At 39.7% G+C, this 16977-nt stretch overlaps 1 long non-coding RNA gene across 1 annotated transcript in view; it reads left to right on the forward strand.

The window, feature by feature from the left end:
* The first annotated feature begins 246 nt into the window (after positions 1-246).
* Positions 247-16977, forward strand: part of LOC138000667 (uncharacterized) — a 22903-nt gene continuing 6172 nt past the window's right edge. Inside the window, exons 1-3 of the long non-coding RNA XR_011123173.1 lie at positions 247-306; positions 7653-8027; positions 13449-13543. This is a non-coding gene — a long non-coding RNA (uncharacterized lncRNA). The remainder of the gene's footprint in view (positions 307-7652; positions 8028-13448; positions 13544-16977) is intronic.

Genomic DNA, 16977 nt, shown 5'->3' on the forward strand with positions numbered 1-16977 from the left:
CCCTTCTCGTTATCATTTAATGCGTCGTGGGAGTTTGTCATTTTCCCCAAACAGGAAAATTCTTTCATCACTGTTGTTCATCATTTTAAGGATCCTATTCGAGACTGATTTGTCATTCGCTGTTTTCTGCAACGGCGCCCTGCACCGTCTCTCCGTCAACTCAATTACTTAATCGGTTCTACAGAAAGTAAAACTGGTCATCCTCTTTCCTTTCTAAATTTTCTACAATGGAGAAAGTTTGTCTCGTTACAGTGACTGTTCTTGTTATATGCACTAAGAGCTTTTCAGTTCAAGCAAAAGCTGACGGTAAGATTAAAAAGTAACAAAATTCATTTGGACATATCCACAAACAAGTAAAAAAATCAAATTAGGTTTGCGGAAGGGTTATTTTTTTTCGGTTCTTGGGCCCTAGAAATGTCAGGTAGCATCTTGGGAAAGCAAATAGTTAGTTGGTAAGTTCAAGGAAGGTAATTTTCAGCCAAATTATTTGCAATTTCTAACTCTAAAAAATTTGGGTTCTTCCATGTTCAATAGCAAAATTCGAACACATCAAAAACACATTTCTTTTAGAAGTCTTCCTTCATTTGTTTTAGTACGTTTTTTAATTCGTCCTGTGTAGAGATGGGCGAGAGACGCGTTATGCGTCTAGACGAAGTAATAAAATCATTGAATTAGGGCCTGTTTATATGGTCTCGGTTACCCGTTCGGCAGCATTCCGCCTCTCTGGTATAAAAACGGCCAACAATAAATGAGTTTGACCTTCTGACGATCTGTACTAACAGATGATGTCTGAATGCCTTTAAAAAAAGGTCTCGGACCATCAAGTCATTTTTGGCTGACAAAATCAGGGGTAACGTTTTAGTTTACGATCGAGTTTTGTTTTGAGATCTATCCTGCAGCTGATTACATAACATAACGAAATTGCGTCTAAGCTAAACGAAACGAAACTAATGTTTAAAAGATATTTGGTTCCACGAACCTGCCTTGGATTTGAGGTGGTAAACGTCGAACGATAGAGTTAATCTAGGCTAAAATTATACTTAGCAGCAACAAAAACGTACGAGCAAATCAAAATTTTGTAGAGTGCACTTTATAGCTAAGAATGAGCTTCTTAAGTAAAACGTATCATTTTCAGCATTTTTGCACAAAATTATTCCCTCAGAATTTTATCCTCACAATTAATATTCATGAAATAGTCGCTTCCCGTCTCAGTTTCTTTCGGCTTAGCAACAATTGGCTCGATTACTTAGCATATTACCTGATAACGGAGCTTTAGTGGCCATATAAAAAAGCTAGAAACCAAGTCCGAAGTTGAAAATGTAATAACGTAAAATTCGTGTAAATGCCTTCAAAAAGGAATATTAGTCAAATTGTGTCAAAGTCCTTCCCACTCTGGTGGGCTAATATTAAAATTTTTACTTATCCTGATTGACATAAATTTATGTCTTGGAAAATTTATATCTTGATTGCAAACTTCGAAACTACAATAGAAATGAATATGATAATTCCAATCTTTAAGAACTCTCGATCTGGCTATTGAAACATTTCGTATTTTCATCCAATAGAGAACTCCAAATCATGTGCGAAGTCTTAATTATCTTTCAAAAGTTCCGGCCCAATATGTTGACGAGAGATTAGAAATTTAAAATGTCTAAATTGCCGGCAGCTGGTAAATGTTTTTGAATCGCTAAATTAGGGGCATGCTTTCGCCTCTTCTTGGGGAAATTAGCCATTCTTGCTATATTAACCTCCGTTTTAAAGAAAAGTCCCGCCATACATAGAAAGGAAGCGCCAGGAAATTTATAGTGAATCATTTAGAATTATTATTATTATCATCATCATTATTAATATCATCATCATCATCATTATTATTATTAGTATTATTATTATTATTATTATTATTATTATTATTATTATTATTATCTGTCAACCCTAGTGAGCGGGCCACAACAAATGGCCAAGAGCCAGTAGGTTACATTTTTCTCTTATTGTTCTAAAACTGTCCTTAGGATACGTGCTGTTCCAATCAATTTTTTTTGACACAGAGCCAATCACACCAATCACAACGGGAACCACATTTACCGATCTCATCTACCAGATATATATAGCAATTTCTCTTTTCAGGTCCTGATATTTCTCTACTTTTTCAATTTCGTTTCGCTACATCTAACATCTGCCGGTACTGCGATATCAATAATCGAACACTTTTTCCTCTTTTTCTTGACAAGTACTGTTTCGTTCTAACACGAAATTAATGCATGACGTATTATGAGGCATACGTAACAATGCTTAATGTAATAGATTAATAAGATCGTTGAAGCCGACACTACTAGTCGCAGATTTGAGAGACACCAATGGATTTCGAACACTTTCCGGTAAACAGGATGATTGAATAAACAGTGAAATATTTGGAGCCTTGGCGATTGTTGCGACTAGCAGTATATTCGAAATTCATTCGATTTCATTTTCAGCTGTGGCCTCGTTTAATATCTCAAGTAATTTATTGTGCGCGCTCTTACAGTCTGCTAGCGCAAGCTCAATATCGTTTTCAGTTTTACGCAACGCTATCCCTGCGTTTTCGTCATCCGTTCTCGTTTCAATTACATTTTTAAAATGTTCGACAAGTGCCTCAAAGATTGCTTCCGCAGATTTCTTCTTTATAATGGTCTGTTGAACTATCCTTTTAAACTCTTCTTCTCGAAGTTTCATCATATGCTGGCGGTTCAATTCTTCCTTTCCTTTTGTTCAATCACTTGTTTTTCCTTTTCATACTTTGCGTATACCGCCGATGCTCCATTATATTCTTCTTGTAGTTCATCGATCCATTTTTCATTTGTCGCAATCTCCTCCTCAGATAGGTACATTAAATAAATGTCATGCTTACCTTCCACTGTAGACCAGACCTCGGTAAGCTCTTTAAACTTTGTTCTCAGGATCTCAGTACCTTTATTTTCAGCTATCGCCTTGAAGAATTCGTTCTTTTTTCTCGTGAATCTTGTGTTCGCGCTTCTGCGTATCTTCAGGGCGTCTTCCGCCATTATACTTGGATTTCGAATGTACTCCTAGTCGCAACAATCGCCAAGGTTCCAAATATTTCACTGTTTATTCAATCATCTTGTTTACCGAGAACTTCAAAATGAAAGAGTGGATTTTCACTCATGATAGAATGGATATACTCAAAACTATACCCAACGACAAATCCTCTAATACGGAAAAGGTGTTGGGAGTTGTTTGGAACCCTGTTCAAGACGAATTTGTATATAAGATGCACCTTCGAACCACATCCAAAAAAAAAACCAAACGATAAGACTCATGATAATGACAGCAACCCAACGAAAAGAATAATTCTATCACAAGTGAATAGCATTTATGATCCTCTTGGTTTAACAGGACCATTTACCAGAGCAAAGATTTTGATGAGGGAACTATGGGGAATCGAAAATAAACTAGGTTGGGATGATGCAATTCCTGAAAGGTACAAACAATACTGGAAACAATTTTGCCAGGATATCCAGGAAATGAACAACATCATATTCAAGAGATGTGTGAAACCAAAGGATGCAACAAGTGAACAACCGACGTTAATCATCTTCAGTGATGGATCCAGCAACGCCTTTGGTGCCTGTGCATATGTAAGATGGAAACTCAACAATGGACGATATAGCTGCAGACTTATGCTATCAAAAAATCGACTCGCACCGATAAAAAAGATGTACATTGATAAAATTGAACTGTGTGGAGCTTTGTTAAACTCAAGACTAAAAGCATTTCTACTCACACAATGTAGATACAAGTTTGTAAAGTGCTACCACATCGTGGACTCCCAAATAGTGCATAGCATGATACAGAAAGAATCGTACGGATTTAATACCTTCGCCGCAACCCGCGTAGAAGAGATACAACAGAATACAAACCCCAAAGAATGGTTTTGAATGGAAAGTAAATATAACATAGCAGATTGGTTAACTCGTGGTAAGAAACCTAATGAAATAAACTTGGACAGCGCCTGGCAAAATGGACCCAGCTTCCTTGAGTTGCCCGAATCCGAATGGCCAATACACAAAACACTGACAAAGGAGCAACTTCCTGAATTAATCAAAATAGTATCCAATATAACCAAACCTTTCAGAAAAGATAACAAGGACACATTGGCGTCAAGAATCAACATCGACAGATATTCAGATTTTGGAAAACTAATCAGAGTGACAGCCAGAATTTTGACAATGTACCAAAGAAAACCGAAATCTTCCTTCAAACACGCCGGACAGTCACTAACTCCAAGTGATATAGCAAAGGCAGAAAAATTTTGGATTATGGAAGCGCAAAAAAGCATGTATAAAGACGTTGAATAAGGACGATACAAACGCCTGTGCCCCAGAAAGAATACAGATGGAATATACATGGTTGGAGGACGGGAAGAAAGGTGGATTGAGATGAGTCACAACAAAAACGAAATTATCCTTCTTCCTTATGATCATCGATTTTCACGTCTATATAGTGAACATATCCATAAAAGAAGGCACCTTGGCGTTCTCTCGACAGCCAGTAAAATTCGCACAAGATTCTGGATTGTCAAACTACTGAAGATGGTTAAGTCTATCAGATACAACTGCGTAATATGCAAGAAACTAGACAAAAGACTTAGTGAACAAATTATGGGAAAATTACCAGTGGACAGATTAAAGCTGTCTCCCGCCTGGACTTGTACTGCTGTTGATCTATTTGGACCATTCAAAATTCGAGACGAGGTGAAGAAAAGAACGATTGGGAAAACATATGGAGTGATCTTCAACTGTTTAGGCACCCGCGCAGTACATGTAGATCTAGCCGCAGATTATAGCACTGGGAAATTCCTTATGGTCCTGCGAAGATTTGCATCTATTCGAGGGTATCCTTCGAAACTATATTCCGACAATGGACTTCATCTAGTTGCCGCAAATGAAGAACTAAAATATGTGGTACAAGGCTGGAATCGAGAGCAACAAACAGAATTTGGCGTGATGGAAGGATTCAAGTGGGATTTTGCCCCAGCTGATGCACCATGGCAAAACGGAGTGTCAGAAGCGTTAGTGAAATCGGTGAAGCGAGCGATAACAGCAGCTATAAGTGATCATGTCATGACATTCTCAGAACTCCAAACCGTTTGCTTTGAGGTAGCAAACCTTGCAAGTGAAAGACCTATCGGAAGACACCCTACGTTTCCAGATGATGGCACTTATTTATGTCCCAATGACTTACTACTAGGCAGAGCAACTTCACGAGTGCCAAGCAGGCCTTTCAGAGAGCCTTCCAATCCTCGTCAGCGATTCGAATTTGTCCAGAATGTTGTGAACTACTTCTGGAAGAAATGGACAAGGGACTACTTTCCAAGCTTACTAATTCAGCCAAAGTGGCACACGGCTCAACGCAATCTTAGGGAAGGTGACGTAGGGCTCATCCAAGATACTAACCAAATCAGAGGACAATGGAAACTTGGTGTCGTCCTCAAGAAATTTCCTGGGGAAGACGGAAGAGTAAGGAGAGTACAAGTACAGTACAAAAATCCCAAACCGGGGGAAGCTGTCAGCGAATATCACGGAAGAGGCTTTGTTACCGTCGAGCAAGCAGTGAATAAATTGGTTGTTCTTATACCAAAGGAGGAAGCAGAAGATAAAAACAAAACCTGATTGTTTCCTTTCAGTATCTTTTGACCTTTGACTCTAGTTATAACTTTTTCATGCCCGGGGGAGTGTTTCGTTCTAACACGAAATTAATGCATGACGTATGATGAGGCATACGTAACAATCCTTTATGTAATCGATTAATAAGATCGTTGAAGCCGACACTACTAGTCGCAGATTTGAGAGACACCAATGGATTTCGAATACTTTCCGGTAAACAAGATGATTGAATAAACAGTGAAATATTTGGAACCTTGGCGATTGTTGAGACTAGCAGTACAAGTACAAGGTCAGGTCTTCTTGCTTCAATAATGTTGTCACTCCTATCAAGATGGAACTTTTCTCATAGCTTCCAGTGGACAATGCTTCTGTATTGACCTTCAAATCTCCTTGACCTTATAACCATCGAGATCCCCAGGATTTCTCCTTGTAAACAGTTTCAGGCATTTCTCTAAAAAATTGACCATGCATTTTCTTTTCATGCCACTTTCTTTCTTTTCTTTTCTAGCGCTCTTGAAGGCCCTTTGTTCAACAGCATTTTCTGTTTCCAGTGTTCCAGCCATCATCACACCTTCCATCAGGTTTCCCATGGAACATTTTATGTACCAGCTTAGATTATTCACCTCTCCTTTCACGCATTCCTCTGCATTAATAAGAGCTATCTCTCCTTCTTTTCGTAAAACGTAGTCTGTCTACATCGCTTTTTATATAAAGCGCTGCATACATGGTTCATTATTTTCCAAGTTTTCTGGCCTAGGGCCTTCAGTTCAGGTTCACGCCCCTCTATACATGCTCCATACCTCAAGATTGCAACAACCCTGGGCCCGGTTGTTCGAAAGCCGATTAACTTAATCCAGGATTTTCGTAAACTTTCGTTTCATTTTTTTCAACTTTTTGGTGAAAGCTTCTTTTGCTTATTTATGTTTTTCAAGATTGACTTCTTCTTATGTAAAGTTTTTCCGAATATCAGCGTTGAACAGCATTTGGGAGTAGAGAAATAAACTCCTTGGTTAATTTTTAATCTGGGATTAGCGTTAATCGGCTTTTGAACAACCGGGCCCAGGTGTTTATTGCAGTGGTGTTGTTTCGACCATTCAATTAAGATTTAAGAATCAAGCGAAGTCTTCTCTTATATTCACTGGTTAGTTTCTCTTTCATTTCATCATCCCTGATTTTGTCATGTATAACCATCTTCTTCTACCTCATTCAATACTTCCCGGTCAGGCAGTTCAATTCCTTTGCACCTTATTACCTTTCTTATTCAAAAATATTATCAACAAAAATGTTTTAAAAAGTTGTTTAAAATCATTTCTTATTTACTTATTATTATTATTATAAATATTATTATTATTGTTTTTAAAGTAAATGAACAATTAAGTTGAACTGTTTTTATAACTAGAACAGAATTTTTTTTGTTTTTAATAATTTCTGTATTAATTGACTGATTTTCAATACGTTTTAGATTATTATTTATTTAATTTTAATTTTTTTTTATTCAGGAATTATACTCACGAGGGAGCCAGTGAGGTCTTTTAGCCCAAATTACCACATTATGCCAAAGTGGGCACATGTCCTGTGAATTATACATGTAGTGGCAGGCATTAACAAAGCGAATAAACATAAAGTCAACAGATTATGCCATTTTTTACCACAGCCTCACGTACACAATTCTATTGGTTGGGCATGGTCAAGAACTGGTGTCTTACACCTATAAAATCATGAGACTTCCTTAATAAAACTACACCTTGCATTAGACTATTTTAAGGGTCTGTTCCGCAAAGTCAACCAAGGCGCCAGTCCAGTAGTTGAAATTCGAGGATGTGATCTATTTGTTCCTAGACTAGGCAATTCCTGTAGACATTAGGTGTTGTGGACTCACGCAACCAATTAAGGTAAAGGACATATCAGAATAGTCAGAAGGATTTAAATTTTTCTTGTCCTCGGTCTGGCAGGGAAGGTTTGCCAACACCTTTTGTCTTTGACCTCTTCTAGGGTGCTCTGGCTATATATTACTCGACAAGTTTGACAGAGCAGATTCTTACAACGTCACACCCAGTACTCCAAGTTATGATGACACTCTTGCAAATGGATGGTACAAATTTGGTGGGTTTGCTGGAAATCAAATTTCCCAGGTATGCAGACCTGCAAGTTATTGCAACACTCTCTCACCAGGATGGCTTAATGGATCGCATCCTTTAGTAGCTGATGGTCCTGTTCAACGCAAAGTGTGTTTTTCTGATGGCAAGGACTGCTGCGGATTCGATGTTAATATAACTGTTCTTAACTGCAATGGGTTCTATGTTTACTATCTGACACCGACAAGTAAGAACTATCGCTTCTGTGGCAACGGATTATCGAGCACAAAAGGTGTGTGAACGTTTATTTTAATTTTCCTTTTTTTCACAAAATATTCATCGGTAAACATGAAATGTCTTAAAAGCTGTAAACAGCTCATGGCAATTATAATTGCTCACTTCTTTTCCTAACAAGTGCAGACGCAGCATTTATGTCATTCTGCAAAAAAAAAAAGAAAGAGATCGATGCATTCTCCAAAGTTTACTGGGCGCCGGTTATCACCACGCACTGGTGCTCAATTACTTGTGCATCGGGCAGTCATGCCGGAGGTCGCGGGTTCGAAGCGCTGCCGGGTCAACACTCGGGATCTTAAAATAACTGAGGAGAAAGTGCTGCCTTTTTAATTTCATCTGCAATGGTTAGACTTTCAACTCTTCTCGGATAAGGACTATAAACCGTATGCCCCTTCTCACAAATGTCGTCTATCTTCAAATGTTCCGTTCTGGACGTTAAAAGAACCCACACACTATTCGAGAAGAGAAGGGGATGAAGTTCTCCACTTTGTGGCTGTCCTTTTCTCTCCTGCAGAAGTGGCCGGCGTGGCGGTGATGTCTCTAAAAAGGCTTGTGGTGTAGGAGGTCACCAAAGCAGAAACAGCCATAAGGCAAAAAGGGACTTTGCCGAGTGCTGGAATTACATGTAGATGTAGATCACAGCAATGGAAACATACGAGGTTTCAGCAGCGATGATAGCAATTGTCTCTTCTAGACACCTGAAAAATTCAGGGAGTTGCAACAGGATTGGAACCCATGACCGCTGCAAAGCCGGTGGAAGGCTACACAAACCAAGCTATCAAGCCAGAACGGGAGAATATCAATTTAATTAATTTATTGGGCTTATGTGTTTCCGTGAAAGGACTCGATAAAAGTCAATGTGTATATAGTTGAAATGTGGGTTACAGATGAACAGGGAAGAAGTGATCCTTCTTTAAGCAATTGTCTCATATATACACCTCAAAAGTCCAGGCCCCAGTTGTTCGAAGGGTGAATAGCGGTATCCGGCGAATAAATCACTTTCCAGAGGATAACCCAATTGGTTTTGCTGGTGTTTATCCACTGGATAGTGATTTATCTGGTGGATAGCCTTGCCCACATTTTGAACAACTGAGGTCAGGTGGCTTCTTTCTCTCTTCTCTTTCTGTAAATATACCTTTAACATCAGTTTTAGGAGAAAATATCTGCGAATGTCGTCGTTTAAGGTGATTCCTCAGAAAAAAAAAGTTGTCGAACGATTTTCTTAAAACTTTCCCTGAATGTTCCCCATTGCAATTTTTGCAATTGCGTAGAGAAGCCTGAAAAATTCAGGACCTCAACAGGATTTGAACCCGTGACCTCGCGTTACCGGTGCGACGCTCTGACCAACTGAGCTATGAAGCCACTGACGTTGGAAACTGGTCATTTGTGGGTTCTAATGTCCCTGTTGAAGTCCTGAATTTTTCAGGCTTTTCTACGCAATTGCAAGAATTGCGTTCACAACTGCGAAGATCATAGCTTCACTTGATTTCATATCCGCAGTTCATATGTATGATGCAATTCACATATCATTTCATCGTTGATTCATTCCTCACGGGAACATTAGAACCCACAAATGACCAGCTCCGAACGTCAGTGGCTTCATAGCTCAGTTGGTCAGAGCGTCGCACCGGTAACGCGAGGTCACGTGTTCAAATCCTGTTGTAGTCCTGAATTTTTCAGGCCTCTCAACGCAATTGCAAAAATTGCGTTCACAACTGCGAAGATCATAGCTTCACTTGAATTCATATCCGCAGTTCACATAGATGATGCAAATCATATATCATTTCATCGTTTACAAACTGGTATGTAATGAAACAAATAGTCCAGCTGCAGGTTGTGATTCAATTTCCTTTTAACTTTTTATCTAAATTTATCAGGAATAATGCTCAGTTTTTCTGTCATGCAATCGTCTTTTAGTTTTTCCGATATAAAAATCATTGCAGTCTCAACAGGCAGCTCTACATAAAACCTTAGCCATTTGGCCACGACCCTAAGTCTATCGTTGTAAGGAAAGAAAGATTTAATGCGACAAGTGCTTTGATAAATTATTCTTAGGAAAAATTAATAGTCTGAGTAAATTACTCTACTCTAATTACTCAAAAAAAAAATTTTTGTTTGTCACCGGTTTTTGTGTATTATTCCTGATAAAAGTGAGAGTATTTACGACATTTTTTACCTGATTGTTTTATATTGGATATCCAAACAATTTGTCCCCGATTTTGAAAAAAATTGGTAGGCCTAAATTCCTGAAACAATCACAGTGCTAGTTTCAATAATTACTGTGCAACTCAAACATATGTTAACTGGATCAGTGCAATTATCACATAACTAGATCGACAGAAGTAATGAACAATAAATAATGAACAATAAACAAGAATTCCAGCAGGAGATTTATAAGTCTTCGCTCAGCGATTCACATCCACGACTTACATACAGTATATTTGTCAAGGAGTCTCGGGAGAGCAATTAAATCAAAATTTGATATTTTTCTGCGCCAACATCATGTTGCTGTTCAGTTGGGTTTCAGGCACGAAATTCCATACTTTCGTATGTCATCCATCTGATCTTCCACGATTGGGACTCACGATAAGAAGGACTGATTTACAATTAACATCGGACTCGGATCGAAGAAAATCGCAAACATATTAAAGGAACAACCATGTAGCAAATAGACTTGACAAATCCTGTTGGAGGTTTAACAAAACCATCATTACCGGTAACGACTGCATGAATAGCTTGCAGTTGTTCCGCCTTAGGCACAAAGGTAAAGTGGCATTTCTTAAACGTGAGATGAGTTGCCTCCAGAAACTTGGCGTTATAATTTCCTTTCACATTATCCAGTGTAAAAGCACTCGGAATACGCTATGCCCAAATAAGGAATGTTTTTCCAAATATGGTTTTCCCCTCAGTTTTGGGGGAAAAAATGGCGTCATTCCGAGCATGCACCTGCAAGTAATTCAGGACTCTCTCTTTCCCGCCCAGGTTCCAGGGCCATTTTCGGGGCGGGGTAAGAGGGAGTCCCGGAACAGGACTATTACACCCCAGGGTAAGGGGCTTTGTGTACATTTTTAGCTCTATTTTTTTTCCTTTTGAATTTTGTTTAAATTTTTTTTTAAAATTAAAGTGGATAATTTCTACACCAAAATGATCAAATAAAAAATATAGGTCACCGTGCTCGTTTAAGAGTTAATAACATAGAGGGCAAAATTACTGAATACTGATTGGTCAATGAAGAGGGCATTTTTTCTTAATTTTGCTTGAGAAGAGGGCAAAATTACTCGTTCACGATTGGTCGAGCGCCAAAACTTCTCGCTCCTGATTGGCTGAACGTACCTCTTCCACATTCAGTTGGTTTCTTCTGTTTGAGCAAAACAACTTCGAGTTTATCTTTTAATTCGCGCTGCATTCGTCACAAAGGCATAAAGATTAAGAACTAGCTTTAAAAGATGATCTGGAATTTGAATTTTCGAGTGAAAAGAAGAAGGGCAAAAGATTTTTTCATGAAAAGCTTAAAACTTGGATCGACTTACGTGGCGCCCGGCGTAGCGGGATTGTGTGGTTGAAAAACAAAATGATTCCTTTCGTCAAGGGCTTTCAGTTTACCACGACATCTTGCAGCTCAACAAAAAAGGTCACAGAACAATTTGCCATTGACGGGAGGAGCAAGTAGCTCAAATTTGGTGGATTTCTTTGGAAAAACTGTTTGCTATGTTTACGGATGCGTATTTGCAAGTGGTAAAAACTTCTACAGCGCAGGTGAATAAAATAAATTGAAGCTTAACATTTGGTTTAATCGTTGTTACTGTTGTTCAGGAATGAAACTCGTATTTTACTCTCGAGTGGACGTAAATAACAATCATCTATACTCGTTTTGGACGCAAAGAACAAGTTGATTTGCTTGTCTGCTGCGCGACTAGGGCAATTTCAGCAACTTCTGAAAACACGCGTGATATTAATCCTTAATTTTACTCGGCCCCATGCGATTACCTATACAAAACACCGTCGTACACGACTATCTCGATTCTCGTAGATCTAAACAACAAAATTCGCCATGTTCTCGGAATGGGCGTGCTTATTCGCAAAGAGATCAATTATGGGTCATTCAAAACTTCTCTCACGTTTTTTGATAACTGTTTCATCGTATATGATCGACTTTCGCCATATTTACAATGTTGCAAATTTGACCAATGTATAAATATTGACACACCATACGCGCAGTACAGGATTCGCAGTGCAATATTGAGGAATCAACCAGTTTCAACGCTTCCAAGTCACGCTCTTATTAGAAGGATCGGCACCACAACGTTGTATCATTTATTGGCAATATTGTGGTACTAAACGAAACATGAACTATTGCTGAACAAGATACAGTCATTATTGAGACGTAACATGTCACCGTGGCAACGGGCAAGCCCTGTAAAAACACCCTTTATTTTATCTTTAGTTGCTTATATCTCAAAAACGAACTGGGTGACCCCCCTTTTTTATTTCTGAAAAGTAATCAGAAGGGCATGATAAAACTTTCTGCTAAGTTTTAAAAAACTCTGTCCAGTAGATTCAGAGCCACCTTAATTTTGTGATTTTTTTCTGAATCCTCCAGACAGAAATTTTTTAAACTTTGACGAAAGTTTCATCGTGGCCTTCTAATCACTTTTCAGCAATAAAAAAGGAGTGTCACCTAGTTCGTTTTAGAAATATGAGCAACTAAATCCAAAATATACGGTGTTTTTGCTGGGCTTTCCCGTTGAAAAGGTAACTAATTACATCACAATAATGATCACATCTTTTTTGGAAATAATCGGTGTTTTATATGATACCATAACATTGCTGTTACGTGATACAGTGTTGTAGCGTTATTCAATCTAAACTTTTTGAAACCCTTCGAGCCTCCTTAAGTTATGTTGGAGGCTAAGTCATTGGGAATCAACCGTAGTTATGTGGGTTCCAAAGGTTTTGTTTTGCCACGTCCTCTACGTATAACATTAAAACTCTTTGGGTAATTTATTTTCTCCTCGGGATTTCCAGAGTGTTCGGCTGAGACATCAGAAGGGGTGTCTTGGTTAATTACCCCAAAGGGATTAACGGACTTCCAATTGTGCCCAAACGGGGCCAGCGGTAAGTCCAAGCTGAGTGTTAGTCATACACTGTTTGAAAACTGCGCACAAAATTTCTTAATGTGAAATAGGATGTATGCTTTGTTGCTTTAATAAAGCTCGACATTAGAGCAGCAGTTACTGACTGCGGTTGTAGTTGTAGCAGCAGCACCAGCAGTAGTAGTGGTGGTGGTGGTGGTAGTAGTAGTAGTAGTAGTACTAGTGATGGCAGTAGAGGGTAATGGACGTTCTCTCAAAAATTCAAAGATACTAATCATTGCCTCGCTGCGTTTTCACTGTATTCTTCTTCCCTGTCCGTGCCGTAGGAATCGCTTCACGCCATTGTTCTGAGGAAGAAGAATGGAATCAGGCAAATTTTACAGACTGCAGTTCTGCCGAATTCAACAAACTTACGGATGTGGTACGTTTTAGACTAATGATGTAAACAATTACTCTCGATGAAACGAGAACCACTTGCTGTTGAGAGTCGTTGTAAAACCAGCGCGATAACCTTTATTTGTCAGTTATTTCACACGTATGTGTGAAGGGGATAGGGTGCCCCCGTGTACGTATCAATGGTTCGCCTTGGTACCCTTTGCAAGTTAAAACATCCGCCTGCTCCATTGTCTTTAGCTCTTGAATGGCAAACACCACCGCCAGTGACTGCTGATATGTTGTCGGTCAAATCCGGTGTCAGGTTGAAACGTTCTTTACCTAGGTTTATTTGGTGATCCTCATTTTACTTAGGTTGGAAAATGCACTCTACCTAGTTTCAAGCAGCTCTCAATCTCCCAAAAGGGACTGAGATCACCTATACCTTCCTTCAAGCTCTGTCGTATGCATCTCAACATATCTTCTCAATGTTTCGTATCATCTTATCGGTTTCTATATTCATACACTCATCCATTCAGTCTGTTACGAAAAATAGTATTGCGTGACGAGCGTTACTGTCTAGAATCTTCGCGAGAGTTCGTAGTTTGTTTATATTTAGGTTTGTACGTAAGCGTTTCTAAATCGGTGTGTTTTGTAATCTTTCCATAATTAGATCGATTACTATTTTAGAAAGTTCTAGAAGTTTATTGTCCGAGTATATAAGTAGACGAGTCCAAACGGAGTGTTTTTCTAACTAGTTTTTCACAAGCGAAGAGAGTTGGCGTTGGCCGTATTTAGTCAAGTGTGACAGAAGCTGTGTGCATTCAAGTTGGCGGAGGCCGTGTAAGTTTATCGAGTACGTGTTATTCAGAGTTTTACTTCGTGGAAACTACGTTCATTTTTTGGAATAAATCTTCTTGTTGTTGTTCCGACAACCCTGCGTTCAGTTTAGTTTGCGAACTACTTTTCCTCAAAACATTCGAACTCGTAACATTGGGGGCCTGGTCCGGGAGAGGAATTCATTTGTTTGCTGACTACAGAAACCAGGAAAGGACAATTCAAGAAGGAGTTACGCCTAAAGTAAGAAGAACTGTGCAAGAGAGTATATTGTGTTTTTGCTGTGACATACTGCTATGGAAATGGAAAAGCTTTTGCAGATGGGGAAAGAATTCGGATTGCAAGGAGAAAAGCTTCTCGAGTTTGTGAGGGAAGAGGAAGAAAAAGAAGAAAAACGCAGACAATTAGAGGAAGAAAAAGAAGAAAAACGCAGACAATTGGAGGAAGAAAAACAAGAAAAACGAAGACAATTGGAGGAAGAAAAACAAGAAAAACGAAGACAATTGGAGGAAGAAAGAGAAGAAAAAAGGAGGCGGTTTGAAGAAGAAAAGGAAGAGAAGCATCGTTTACTTGAAGAAGATAGAAGAAGAGAAGACGAGGAGAGAGAAACTAGGCGACAAGAACGCGAACTAAGAAAATTGGAGATGGAAGCCGAGCTGCTGAAACAGAAAGAGGCTATTGAAGCGGCAAAAAGAGAACATGAGCTGGAAATTGCACGTTTGGCTGTGGAGAATGCTGACGGACGTCCTGAAGTGAGAGAGGATCGGGCTAAGGCACCTAAACTCCCCTCGTTTGTTGATGGCAAAGACGATTTGGATGCGTATTTGCAGAGGTTCGAGAGATTTGCCGAGACAGCTAAGTGGAAAAAAGATGGATGGGCATCGAAGCTCAGTGCTCTGTTGTCTGGACGGGCACTAGAAGTGTATTCACGTTTATCGGAGGACGCAGCTAAGGATTATGACAGGGTAAAGATTGCGTTAATGAAGAGATATGACCTTACCGAAGACGGCTATCGTCGAAAATTTAGAGCATCCAAACCAGAAGTTGACGAGAGTCCGGAGCAGTTTATCGTGCGACTGGACAGATACCTGTTACGTTGGCTAGAGCTTTCGGATACTGCGCGAACCTTTGATGGTCTTAAGGACTTGATCGTGAAAGAACAATTTATTGACTCTTGCCCTAAGGATTTGGCAATTCACCTGCGAGAAAGGGCACCTGAGACTCTAGCAAAGATTGCGAAGATCGCTGACCAGTACTTGGAGGCTCATGGTAAACATTTGTTCAGCTCAGCGAGCAGAAAACCAACAGTGCAGCCTGAGAGGGACGAAGCCAAGAACATGCAGATTAATCCACCAGCTCTGCATTGCTTTAAGTGCAACACCCGAGGTCATAAAGCTGTCAACTGCCCAACCCTAACAAGAAAGTGTTTCCTATGTGGTAAGCAGGGACATGAAGCTAGAAACTGTCGATCAGGTGGACGCAGATCAGGAGGACAAAGTAAGGATGGTAACCCTGTGCAGCGTGGTCAAGTAAGTGCCAGTTGTCTAGTTCAACCACCTGAGGATAAACCTACTGATGAAGAAGTTAAGGCCTGTATTAAAGATGATAAGTTGCTGTTAGCCTGTGGTAAGAAGATTCCATTGTTGAGTAGTGCTTGTATTGAACCGTTGACTGGAGTGAGAAGTAAAATGCCTGTCGTGAAAGGTAGAGTTGGAGAGAAGCCTGTTGATGTCCTGAGAGATACTGGTTGTAGTGGAATTGTAGTAAAGAGGGATCTTGTGTCTGAGGATCAGTTTACTGGAGAATTTAATGTTATGCTGCTCATTGACAATACGGCAAGGAAAGTTCCTATCGCAAAGATTGATGTTGATACACCTTATCTCAAGGGCCAAGTGGAAGCGCAGTGTCTTCGCGATGCTGTTTATGATTTAATTATTGGTAATGTACCAGGCGCAAGAGCCGCTGACGACCCGGACCCAAGCTGGCAAGTTCCTGTACAAGAAGCTTGTGCTGTAACCACAAGAAGTCAAGCTAAGAAAGCTGGAGAACATATTCCGTTGAAGGTACCAGATACTAAAGAAGGTCCTGTAGTTGATAGAGAAAAGCTCAAGCAGATGCAGCGTGATGACGAGAGCCTACAGAAATTTTGGGAGAAAAATGACGTAGTTGTGAGAGGCCAGGCTGAGATTTCATTTGAAGTGAAAGGTGGAGTTCTGTACCGTGTCTACAAGCACCCTTATGTGAACGGAGGTAAACCCCTGAAGCAGGTTATGGTTCCTGTGCAGCTGAGAAGTCGAATAATGGCACTAGCGCACGGATCGATCATGGGAGGTCACATGGGAATAAAGAAAACGACTGATAAGATTCAAAGCGCGTTCTATTGGCCAGGCATTCAAGGGGACGTGACTCGTTATTGCAAGTCCTGTGATGTATGTCAGAAGACAGTTAACAAGGGTTCCGTATCGAAGGTTCCCCTAGAGAGGATGCCATTAATTGACAAGCCGTTTAAGAGAGTAGCAATCGACCTGGTTGGACCTATTGTTCCACCGAGTGAGGACGGTCATAGATATATATTGACATTGGTCGACTTTGCAACTCGTTATCCTGAAGCTGTCCCGTTGAAGAACATTGATACTGAGACTGTGG

This window comes from Montipora foliosa, chromosome 4, assembly GCF_036669935.1.
Source record: "Montipora foliosa isolate CH-2021 chromosome 4, ASM3666993v2, whole genome shotgun sequence".
NCBI classification, from domain to species: Eukaryota; Metazoa; Cnidaria; class Anthozoa; order Scleractinia; family Acroporidae; genus Montipora; species Montipora foliosa.